Source organism: Stenella coeruleoalba, assembly GCF_951394435.1.
Source record: "Stenella coeruleoalba genome assembly, chromosome: 4".
Classification (NCBI taxonomy): Eukaryota; Metazoa; Chordata; class Mammalia; order Artiodactyla; family Delphinidae; genus Stenella; species Stenella coeruleoalba.
Window position 1 is genome coordinate 114,392,372 of NC_137149.1, and position 12,696 is coordinate 114,405,067.

At 42.3% G+C, this 12,696-nt stretch overlaps 1 protein-coding gene across 3 annotated transcripts in view; it reads left to right on the forward strand.

Annotated features, from left to right (window-relative positions):
* Positions 1-12,696, forward strand: part of AFF1 (ALF transcription elongation factor 1) — a 206,703-nt gene that overhangs the window by 39,757 nt on the left and 154,250 nt on the right. The window lies entirely within an intron of this gene.

Below are 12,696 nucleotides of genomic sequence, written 5' to 3' on the forward strand. Positions count from 1 at the left end.
CTCTGTTTGTTTGTTCTTTAATTCTTCTAGGTCTTTGTTAAACATTTCTTGCACCTTCTCAATCTTTCCCTCCATTCTTTTTCCGAGGTCCTGGATCATCTTGACTATCATTATTCTTTTCCTGGAAGGTTGCCTATCTCCACTTCATTTAGTTGTTTTTCTGTGGTTTTATCTTGTTCCTTCATCTGGATCCCCAGGTTGGGAAGCCTGACGTGGGGCTCAGAACCTTCACTCCTGTGGGCGGAATTCTGTGGTATAAGTGTTGTCCAGTTTGTGAGTCACCCACCCAGCAGTTATGGGATTTGATTTTATTGTGATTGCGCCCCTCCTCCCATCTCATTGTGACTTCTCCTTTGTCTTTGGATGTGGGGTATCTTGTTTGGTGAGTTCCAGTTTCTTCCTGTCGATGATTGTTCAGCAGTTAGTTGTGATTGTGGTGCTCTCGCAAGAGGGAGTGAGCACATGTCCTTCTACTCTGCCATCTTGAACCAATCGGTAGGTTTGCTTTTAAAAGGTCACTTGTCAAGTGGGGCAGAAGTGGAAGCACAGAAACCAATTGGGGGCCTATTAAGTAGTCCACAGGAGAGCTGGAGAGAACAGAATAGATTCTGGATAATTGAGGAGACATAACAACAATGACAACAACAAGAACAACAAAAGGATATGTAGGTAGGTTGGATGTAAAGGATGAGTAAAAGAGAAGGATCAAGAACAATTCCCAACCACTTGGCTTTGTTACTGGGAGATGCTGTGATTAAGATGAGGAACACTGAAGGTGGTACATGTTCTTTGGGGGAGAGTTTATAGTTGGAGATGCCTGTGAAAATCCTTGCATGTAGAGGTGTCAAGTGGGCAATTGGTCATCCATGAATGGAGCTCACTGGGGAAGGTCTGGGCTCAAGATACACAATTATTCTGTAGAAATTGAATCAGAGTTGTACATGAGATTCCCAAGGAGAGAAACAGGGTGAAAATGCCTAGGAACAGGAAACTAAGTAGCAAGAAGGCTCAAGGAGACTGAGAAGACACTGCCAGAGAAGTGGGAGGAAAACCAGGCGAGTGTTATCTTGGGGGCCAAGAGAAGAGACTGTAGTGGTTCAGAGCATCTGATGCTGTTCAACTGCTGGTTCAGTTACCTCTTCCTCTCACTTTCCAGCAGTAAAGGACCACTGCCTCTGAAAGATAAAATCTTTTATTATGGCATTTATTTCTTAAATTGCTTTTATGTTTATCTTCCTTAGAAATTTCTGTCATTGGACAGCTGATTAAGAGCTGTCATCTTTGTGTCTCCAAGGGCTCGCATTGTATCTAGACTCAGAAGATATTCAATAAAGTAATTAAATAATTTAAAGATGAGTAAGAATTGGCCTCTACCCATCAAGAAATGGTAATGCCCTCTTTTTTTAAAATATAAATTTATTTATTTTATTTATGTATTTTTTGCTGCTTTGGGTCTTCGTTGTTGTGTGTGGGCTTTCTCTAGTTGTGGCGATTGGGAGCTACTCTTCGTTGCGGTGCACAGGCTTTTCATTGTGGTGGCTTCTCTTGTTGCAGAGCATGGGCTGTAGGCACGTGGGCTTCAGTAGTTGTGGCATGTGGGCTCAGTAGTTGTGGCACATGGGCTTAGATGCTCCACAGCATGTGGGGTCTTCCTGGACCAGGGCTCGAACCCGTGTCCCCTGCATTTGCAGGCAGATTCTTAACCACTGTGCCACCAGGGAAGCCTGTAATGCCCTCTTAGTGATTTGCCTTATTTTTGTCTCCCTGGATTTAGGATGTGCTTTTAAATATATCAACATTCCTTCATAGCCCCTTGTAGAAGTTTCTGCACTCACAGTGGCAGAAGTATGACATTTTCCTGAGGTCTTTGCCCATCCCAAGAACCATACTTTTTTTTTAAAACAAAATTGAAGTTTAGTTGATTTACAATATTAGTTTCAGGTGTACAACATAGTGATTCAATATTTTTATAGATTATAGTCCATTTAAAGTTATTAAAAAACAATAGCTATATTTCCCTATGATGTACACTATATCCTTGTTGCTCATGTATTTTTTTTTATAATTAATGTTGCCATGCCAACATTCTTTTTTAAAAATTTTTATTTATTTATTTATTTTGGCTGAATTGGGTCTTCGTTGCTGCACACAGGCTTTCTCTAGTTGCAGTGAGTGGGGGCTACTCTTCATTGTGGTGTGCTGGCTTCTCATCATGGTGGCTTCTCTTGTTGCGGAACACAGGCTCTAGGTGCGCAGGCTTCAGTAGTTGTGGCTCACGGGCTCTAGGGCACAGGCTCAGTAGTTGTGGCACATGGGCTTAGTTGCTCCGCAGCATGTATGATCTTGCTGGACCAGGGCTTGAACCCGTGTCCCCTGCATTGGCACGCAGATTCCCAACCATTGTGCCACCAGGGAAGTCCCTCATCTATTTTATATATAGTAGTTTGTATCTCTTAATTCCTTACCCCTATCTTGCCCCCCACCTTCTCTCTCCCCAGTGGTGACCACTAGTTTTCTATATCTGTGAGTCTGTTACTGTTTTGTTATATACATTTGTTTGTTTTATTTTTTAGATTCCACATATAAGTGATAACATAGAGTATTTGTCTTAGGAACCACACTTTTGAGACCTTACACAGGGGGCTTACACTAGGGGAGTATGGGAAATGGCAACTCTTGTAAAAATAAGCTAGTCAGTGGGTGGTAGGTTAGCTGAGGGAAAAGATTTATGAGCAACATCCTGTTCTGGGATCACTGCTGGGGACAGAAGAGGGGGAGAAACTGCTGTATAAATCACGAAGGCAGCTTAGGAAATAAAGTCTGCCCTGGAGCGTCTCGGGGGACCCTCTACAGATCCCTTTTGCATAACACATGGGTGACGGAGAATCGATAGGTGTAAATCTATGTGGGGGTTAGTCTGGATTGACATAATCCATCTTTCAGAAGGGGAAAAAAGGAGCAGAAGACAGAGAGATGGCACAGTGGGCCCAGATCATCTATGTTTTATAAGTGCTTGCTGAATTGTGAAGAAAAACAGAGTGAAGGGGCCATTTGGTAGAGAGCAGAAGATTGTGTTCATTGGTCTCAGGTCTCATGCGATACCCTCTGCATGGAGTGCCTCCCTGTTCCTTCATTAGTGTGCATCAGTTTCTGCTCTGGCTCCAGATGTGTAGGTGAGATCCTAATGTCTTGGCCAGAGCGTGAATTATTTGGTTTGAGATTTTTTTTTTTTTTTGAGAGGGAGGAGGGTCCTTTTCAAATGAAAGACGCTCGAGTCTGTTCATTAATAGGAGATTAGATTCTACATTAGATACACCTACAAAATAGAAAATTAGCTATTAAAAAGGATAATTCTGTGTGTATGGACATAGGATGATGTAATATATAAAAATTATGGAATAGAATCAAAGATATGGTCTATTTTTATGGATAGGAATATAGAGTCCTATCTGTCTAGACATACATGCATTAAAATGGTTCTGAAAGGACATGCCCCAACACTTGCAATGTTAATTTTCTTGGGAATAGAATTATTCAGGTTGCTGAGGGGCATAACTTAAAAAAAAAAACTTATACACTTAAGGGTAATTTTTTTCATGATGTGCATGTCTTAATTTTGTAGTTAGGTTTAAGATATTAAAATGAATGGTTTCTGAAATATTATTTGAAAAGGTGAAGGAAATGGTTCCTCGTTCTGCCACTTCCTTAAGAAAATTAGAACATTGCACATTCACTTGTTCAACCAATAAATATTTGTGTCCCTATTGCATTCCAGGCATTGGTCTATGCAGTGAGGCTATAGCAGCAAATAAAACCAATGTGATTCTACTTTTCTGGAGTTTATGTCCAATGTAGACAAAGAGTAAACATGTAACAGGTTAGGGTTATAAAGCAGGATTGGTGGGTATAAGTAGTGTCAGGTGTATGAGGAAAAGTTGTGCTATTTTCTGTCAAGTCATCAGGAAAGTCCTCTCTGATAAGGTAATATTTGAGCAAAAACCTGAAGGAGTATAAGCCAGACAGATGACTGAATCTGGAAGTGGGGGAAACTTTTCAGGCAGAGGGAGCATGTGCAAAGGCCCTCAGGCAGTGTGTACTCAGCAAGGCAGCCAGTGAGGGGGGAGAGTAGTTGGATGAGGTCTGAAAAAGCTAGCAGGAGGCTAGACTGTAGAGAGCCTTGTAGCTGTTGGAAAGTTGTTGGAGTGAGATGAAAAGCCGCTTGAGGTGTTTTTTTTTTAATTAATTTATTTTTATGTTTGGCTGCATTGGGTTTTCGTTGCTGTGTGTGGGCTTTCTCTAGTTGCGGCAAGTGGGGGCTACTCTTCCTTGTGGTGCGCAGGCTTCTCATTGTGGTGGCTTCTCTTGTGGAGCACGGGCTCTAGGTGCACGGGCTTCGGTAGTTGTGACACGCGGGCTCAGTAGTTGTGGCTTGCGGGCTCTAGAGTGCAGGCTCAGTAGTTATGGTGCATGGGCTTAGTTGCTCTGCAGCATGTGGGATCTTCCCGGACCAGGGCTCGAACCCGTGTCCCCTGCATTGGCAGGCGGATTCTTAACCACTGCGTCACCAGGGAAGCCCTTGCTTGAGGGTTTTGACCAGAGGAGTAGCACTAAACGTCTATGACGTGGTAGGCGTGAGCAAAAGCAGTTTAGGGGAACTGGATGGGGCCTTGGATGGGGAGTATTCTTCCCTCTCATTTCACACATAGAGAAAGTCAAAGGTTTGGTACAGGAACATAAAACACTACAGAGTAGGTACCAGGTCCTGACTTTTCCTAGTTGTTACTTCAGCACTCTGTTATACAGATAAGGTATCCAATCTGGGATTTTCCATTTTCTAGCATGTTTTTAGAGCATGTTATTTTTTTATTTTTTGCGGTACATGGGCCTCTCACTGTTGTGGCCTCTCCCGTTGCGGAACACAGGCTCCGGACGCGCAGGCTCAGCGTCCATGGCTCACGGTCCCAGCCGCTCTGCGGCATGTGGGATCTTCCAGGACTGGGGCATGAACCCGTGTCCCCTGCATCGGCAGGCGGACTCTCAACCACTGTGCCACCAGGGAAGCCCTAGAGCATGTTATTTTTAATAGTTAGATCTGTAATTAATTATTGTGAACGTGGCCTATGATGCTGTGTAGAATGTCCAGGGGTTCTGGCCTCAGTCCTCTTCTCCATGAAGATGATGCTTCTGATCTCTGACATTTGCTAAAATTCTGGATCAGAGTGTGAGTTAGTGTCACTTTTTCTGAGATTAAGTTGGGATGTACCCAACATTCAGCTTTTGTCTTGCCAACGGGTACTGAGCAGTAGTTTAGTTTACCTTGAAACTACCTGTACCTCGGGCATACATTCATGATAAGGGTACACTTCTCTTGTATAAGGCTGGTAACTTAAAGAAGTCACTTAATTAGAAGTTTATCAGGGGTCTTCGGTGTGCAAAGCACTATGCTGTGTTCTTCAAGAGCTGTAATATAAATAGCAATACTGTGTCTTTAAGGAGCTTACGATCTGTTGGGTACCACAGGCAAAAACACCGATGTTGTTATAGACTTGCAAGGATGACATGGAAGTGCAAAGGAGATAGAGATGGATTATGAGGGGAGGGTATGAATGAGGTAGCACTTGAACGCGGTATTAAAGTTTGGAGAGAAGCAGAAAAGACATGCTTAAGGGACAGCCAGAGGAGTGACATGGAAGGAAAGAGGTTTAGGGGGAATGGTCTGTTACAGCTAGATTAAAGTATTTTCGAGAGGTGAAAAGCCGGAGGCGGTGGTGCAGTGGGGTCATTCCGTCTACGCCTGCACTGTTACAGTTCAATACCACAGCCACTGGCCACATGTAGCTGTTGAGCCCCTGAAATGTGACTGGTCTGAGTTGAGACCAGTCCTCATGTCCTGAGAAACATACAGTACACCCAGATTTCAAAGACTTGCTCTGGAGAAAAATGTAAAAGATCTCACCAATAACTTTATATTGATTACAAGTTAAACAATGAAAACGCTTTTTGGATATATTGGTTTTAAATAAAACGTTAAAATTTACCGCACTGGTTTCTTTTACCGTTTTAATGTGGCTACTGGCAAATTTAAAATTACTATTTGTAGCCCCTGTTATATTTCTCTTGGTCGTAGCTGATCTAGGCTAGGCCTGGTAGCCCTAGAAGAGGGAGTGAAAGCAGGGTGAATGGAAAGAAGGGAAGGGATAGACGAAAACTGGAAACGGTGAAGCTCTAGGATTTATACCAGTTGGTTTGGGAGGTCAGAAACACCCCTGAGGCTTCTGGCCTTGATGTTGCAATCGACTTGAAGGAGTGTGCTGCTGCATGGAAGTGTTGGAGGGCGGGGGACACATCTCAGTCTGGTTCTGTTAATCCCGGGCTGCCCTGTAGGGAGGTTCGTTTGGCAGTAAAATGTGGAGCTGGCATAGGCTGGAGGCCGGGAGACCAGTTAGGTTGGGTCCTATGCCCATCACACCTGGCTGCTGCAGCTGCTTGGAGGGGGGCAGGGTGAGAGCGTGATGCACTGTAGAAATAATCTGCACAGTTCCTTAGTAGATTATGCTGAATTTTACATAGGGCTACCCAATTCTGCCTCCAAAAATCTCTATTTTTTTTGTCTTAAATTGCCACATCCTTCATAGCAGGTAAAAGAAAGAAGTGTGCAAATTATTGTGTGGCCCCCAAATTTTAATGCAGATATTTAGACTAGTATAGCAGTTTACCTTTTCCCTTATTATTTCTGGAAGGAGTTTGATTTGGTAAAGAAATAGGAAGTATCCAAATAACAGATTTGCTTAGCTTTATTTCCTAGAATCAGAATGATGACTAAGAAAGTTTTTCATATGAAAGCCTTGCCCCCACCCCCTTTTTAAAAAATATTTTGGCCACACCATGAGGCATGTGGGATCTTAGTTCCCAGACCAGGAATCGAATCTGCACCCCTTGCAGTGGAAGTGCGGAGTCTTAACCACTGCACTGCCAGGGAAGTCCCTTTTTAGTTTTTTTTACTCATTCATTCATTCATTGAGCAAGTATTTATTGAACATTTCTTATCTCAGATGGTATGTTAAAATCTGGTGTCTCAAAGATGATCAAGATATAAGGGGTCCCTGTCTCTTTAGCCAGGGAGATAGGCATACAGATAAATTATGAAACTGTGTGATAAGTGCTCTAATGGAAGTGGCAATAAAGTGTTACAGGATCATAGAAGGAGGTGACATGTCCTGTGTAAGGTCTTTCTGCTGAGAACCACGATTATCCTGACTCATATTTACTTTCGTTTGGGGGCTTTGGAGTCATACCGTTTTGCTTGAAGCACTGCAGTGGCAAAATTCAACTTAGTCCTACTTAAACTTTAGAGTTTTTATAAATGCAGGGATTTATATTAAATACAGTCTCCTTCTTCTGGCTGTTCCACCATTGTCATTTTGGTTACTATGAAGTTGCTTTCCTTCTAAGATTTGAAGTACAGATGAAGGGATTAGACAGGAAATGGCATCAAGAATTGCTAACTTGTGATTTCCTGAAAGGGTGGTATTTCTTCTAATTAACAGTATTCGTATCGAGTATCCTGAACGCTAACAATGTGAAACCACAGGAAGGCATTTCGTATACACTTAAAAGAAAAAGCTGGATGTAATGTTTTGGTCACATGGGTTAAATTCAGAAAATAACTTTGTTCACTAGCTAAAGATGGGGGTCATGACACAAAGAATAAGCTATCAGGTTGTGGTGTGGGAGGTTCTGCCATCCTTTCTGGTCTCAGATTCCAGGCCCTCTTTCTTTGCCTGTCGTCTTGTGAATGCTTTTGACTATGCTGCCTGGATTTTCCCAATCGGCTGCAGTTCCTGCGCCTCCAGCTAACTGCTGTTTTTGCCATTCCCTGTCTACTGGAAGAAGCTTTCTAAAACCACGACTGCTTTAAAAACTCTGCTAGATCACTGCTGCCTAAGGAAAAATATTGCAGGCATCTGCAGCCTGCTGGGCACCCACCTCTTTAGTTCTTTCCCTACTTCTCTTGGGCTCCTTCTAGTTTTCACTGTTTTCCTCCAAAAGCCACATCTTCCTGTGCCCCCTGTGTTTCTTTCTTTCTTTTTTTAAACTACGTTAACTGTAGCATCATCTTTCTAGCCAATATGACTTTATTTTTATTTATTTATTTGGCTGCACTGTGCAACTTGTGGGATCTTAGTTCCCCAACCAGGGATTGAACCCAGGCCTTCCGCAGTGAACGCGCCAAGTCCTAACCACTGGACCGCCGGGGAATCTCCTCCCCCTTCCAACCCCCCGCCCCCCGCCCCCTGCCCCCACCGCTGTGTTTCTAACCATATTGTTCCCAGGCCTGAAATGGTCTTCCAGCGCTCCTTTTTTTTCCTGGGGAAATTCTATTTATCCTGCCTTAACCTTTATTTGGTTTCAGTTCAACAAACATTTATTGAGGACTTCCTATGTTCTGTGTGCTGGGGATACAAAACTCATTAAGACAGTCTTTTTTTTAAGGATTTAATAGTGTAAGGAGGCAGATATACAAATATTTATTCCTATGTCCTAGGGTTAGGTGTTGAAAATATACTGACAGAAACAGTTATACTTCCTGCCCCCATGAAGCATATGTTCTAGTGGGGGAGACAAATCAAATTTAAAAAATTGATCTGTGAGAAATACTATAAGCAGGAGGAAATCTTTGATCTGAAAAAGCAAGTAACTTGGGTGTGGAGGAAAATCAATTTTAGACAAAATAAAGAGTCAGGATTGGCCTCTCTAAGGAGGTGACATTTTTAAAAAGACATTTAAACAAGTAATTACAGTAAAGCGTAGTAAAGGTTAATTATCATAGGGTAAGTATAGGAGACCTATGTGTAGGAATGTAAATGCAGATGAATAGTTATGATACATTGTGATAAACTCAGTGATGGAGGGATATAACAAAAGATACTTTGATCATGGAAGGGGCACACGGAGTTTTTATTGCCATGCAGTGGAAGGGTTTGGTGAGGGCTTTCCATGCAGAAGTGCAGAGGTTTGAAACAATTTGAGGTGTTCACAGAATTTAAAGTAGTTTGATATCACCGAAGTTTTATAGTGCAAGGAGCCCAGAGGCAGGACATGAGGCAGAGAAGTGGGTGGTTATGAAAAGGACCCTGGTGCCAGAACTGGGCTCATAGCTCAGCATCTGACGTTCCCATGCCCAGTATGTAGGACAAGGTTGTTTTGTTTTGTTTTTTAAAATCATTCTGTGGCTCAGTTCCCTTGTCTGTAAAACTGAGATGATGGTAGAAGCAACCTCGTCAGGTCATTGTAAGGATTAAATACTTATAAAATGCTCAGAACTGTGTCTAGCATACAGGGTGGTGGTGGACTTTGTATTGCATGGAGATGAATTTTGACCTATTGTAGACCCTTGAAAGGTTATTTGCAGTTCAATGACTTGGTCTTGCGTCTGTTTTTCAAGTAGGATTTGAGAGCGAGTGTGAGCGTGTGTGAGCATGTGTGTTGGGGAGGAGGGGGCTGGAATTGAATTTTTGTAGATTCTTTGAGCTCACCTTTCTTTATGCTCATTCTTTATGCTCATTCCCAGCATAATTACTTGTTCCTTCACGTGTATTCCTACATCATTTTCTCTCCGCGGTGGCATTTTCCTTTGTGTTTTATTTATAGTTTGAGTTTCTCACAGAAGACTGAGTTCCCTCGGGGTGTTAAGGGCTATGGGTTACTCATCTTTACGTGCCAGTGCCAAGAATAGTGCCTAACACTACTGGGTGCTCCATAAGTGTTTGTTGCATTTATTTGAAAGGTTTATTAGGGAGTTGTCTCAACTTATAGTTCAGGACGAAGGTCCTCCCATGGAAAAGTCTGAGCATGTTGTTATGGGAGGGTGTTTTCATTCTTTCATATACCAAATATTTGAGTGCCTGCTGCACATGGTGCTGTGGGTGATACATTGATGAATCAGCTGTGTGCTCTGCCCTGGGTTCTGTTGACTCTTACAGTCTTAATTGTGGGGTTGAGGGAAAAGGTAAATGGTTGCTGATAGGTTTAATAAGAAAAGCTATGAAGTAGTTTAGTTGTATTGGGGCTTTTGTTTAGATGTGTAATTACTTTGATCAAAGAATCTTTGAATTATTTTTTAATGCTGTCTCCTTGGTGGTGGTACATTCTCGTTGTTGCATTTCATGTTTATGTCATGGCAGACTCTGTCTAGTGAATTGCACAGTGTAAAGTTTCATAGTAAGCCTGCTCAGTTTCTCAGATTTTAATTCTAAATAGAAAGGATTCCCACCTATGTGGGACAGGGGATATATACTTGTCCTTGGACAAAATACCTTACTGGACTCTTTGTTCTTGAGCGATTTTTTTCTTATACTCCTTAATCAGGGTTGGGTGTTACGTTAGATTAGAGGTACCTAGCTACAGGTTTTTATTACAGTAGTATTAGGCTTTTGCTTCTGTCTCTGCTTTTCTCACCATTATTCTCTGGCACCTGTAGCCTATTACACCACCTTTTTTTTTTTTTTTAAATAGAAAAGGCAGGGCTTCCCTGGTGGCGCAGTGGTTGAGAGTCTGCCTGCCGATGCAGGGGACATGGGTTCGTGCCCCGGTCCGGGAGGATCCCGCGTGCCGCAGAGCGCCTGGACCCGTGAGCCATGGCCGCTGAGCCTGCGAGTCCGGAGCCTGTGCTCCGCGACGGGAGAGGCTGCGGCGGTGAGACGCCCGCGTACCGCAGAAAAAAAAAAAAAAAAAAAAAAAAACAGGCAGGCTGCTTCTGCTGTGACCATTTATTATTCTTTGCTTAGACCACCTCTAAAGCCCAGAAAACCCTTTCTCTTTTGACCCAATGAACTACTCCTTATTGAAATTTGCTTCAGATGCTCTCAACTCTAGTGATGTGCACACCACTGGGATGCCTGCTGAACACTTCATCATTGACCTTCCCATACCCTCTGCCCTGCCTGTGTTAGCACACCAGGAGCAGGTCCTGGTGCACCAAACCCCTCAAATGTGTGTTGATTAGATGAACTGGTATTATGAATGAAGCCTATGAGTATGTGGGGTATTCTGAGTATTTAAATTACTCAGAATTAAGGAGGGTGTTTAACAGTTTTCCTTTATCTTTGTGAAAAGTTTATTTGAAAACTTTATTCTACAATATCAAACCTGGGACTTCCCTGGTGATGCAGTGGTTGAGAATCCGCCTGCCAATGCAGGGGACACAAGTTCTATCCCTGGTCCGGGCAGATCCCACATGCCACAGAGCAAATAAGCCCATGTGCTGCAACTACTGAGCCTGCGCTCTAGAGCCCGTGCTCCGCAACAAGAGAAGCCACCGCAATGAGAAGCCCACACACAGCAACGAAGAGTAGCCCCCGCTCACTGCAACTAGAGAAAGCCTGCGTGCAGCAACGAAGACCCAACGCAGCCAAAAATAAATAAATAAATAAATAAATTTAAAAATAAAACAAAATATTAAACCTGTCAAAGCACTTACATTTTTAAAATGTCCCTTTAATATGAAAAGATGCTCACTCATGCATGATAAGGGAGATGCAAATGAAAACTACACTGCTTCATCATATCTTGTCTGTCAGGGTGGTAAAAAGCAAAATTTTTGACAGCATGTTTTGTTGATAAGACTGTGGGTGTGTGTGGGGGACTTCCCTGGAGGTCTAGTGGTTAAGACTCTGCACTTCCACTGCAGGGGGCTCAGGTTCGATCCCTGGTCAGGGAACTAAGTTCCCACATGCCATGCCCTGGAAAAGACTGTAGGGGGGAAAGTACTGTGCTCTCACTCATAGCTGGTGGGAATGCAAAACAGAATAACCCTACAAGGAGAATGTGGCAGTAGGTAGCAAAATTATGTTTACATTTACTCTCTGATCCAGCCAGCTCACTTCTAGGAATTTATCCCCAAGATACACTGGCAAAAATAAGAAAAAGGTATCTACCAGTTTATTCATTACAGACTATATATGACAGCAAAAGACTGGAAATAATCCAAATGTCAACAGGGAGTTGGTTTTAAAAAAAATCTCGTCCTTCAACACAATGGAGCATTATACAACTATAAAAAGAAATGAGGACTGTTTTTTTTACTGTTGTATGGTCTCTAAGATATATTATTTTAAAAAGTAAGATGCAGAATACCATGTATAATTATGCTATCTTTTACCTAGTAAGGTAAAATAAGGGAGGAAGAATATGAAAATGTATATGTATTTGCTTATATTAAAGAATAATGGAAGGATAAACCAAAAACTTATGGGGGGACAAAAATAGAAGCTAAACTCTCCTGAAGGTACCTCGTTTTGTGGCTCACTTTAGAACTATTAAATATTACCCATAATTATAAAACAAAATTAAATCAAAATTGGAGAGGGGGAAAATGATCTCTTAAAAATTGAAAGCAACATGGCACACTCAAAATCTGATGAGGTAGGCCAGGAGGCCAGAGACTCAAGGAGGAGTTGCAGTTCAAATTCAAAATCAGTTTGCTGGTAGAATTCCTTCCTGCTCAGGAGAGGTCAGTCTTTGTTCTATTAAGGCCTTCAACTGATTGAATGAGGCCCACTCACATTATAAAGGACAATATGCTTTATCAGAGTCCCCCAATTTAATGTTATTCTCATCCAAAAATAAAACAAAGCAAAAAAAAACGAACAAACACCTTCACAGAAATATCCCAAATAATATTTGACTAAATATCTG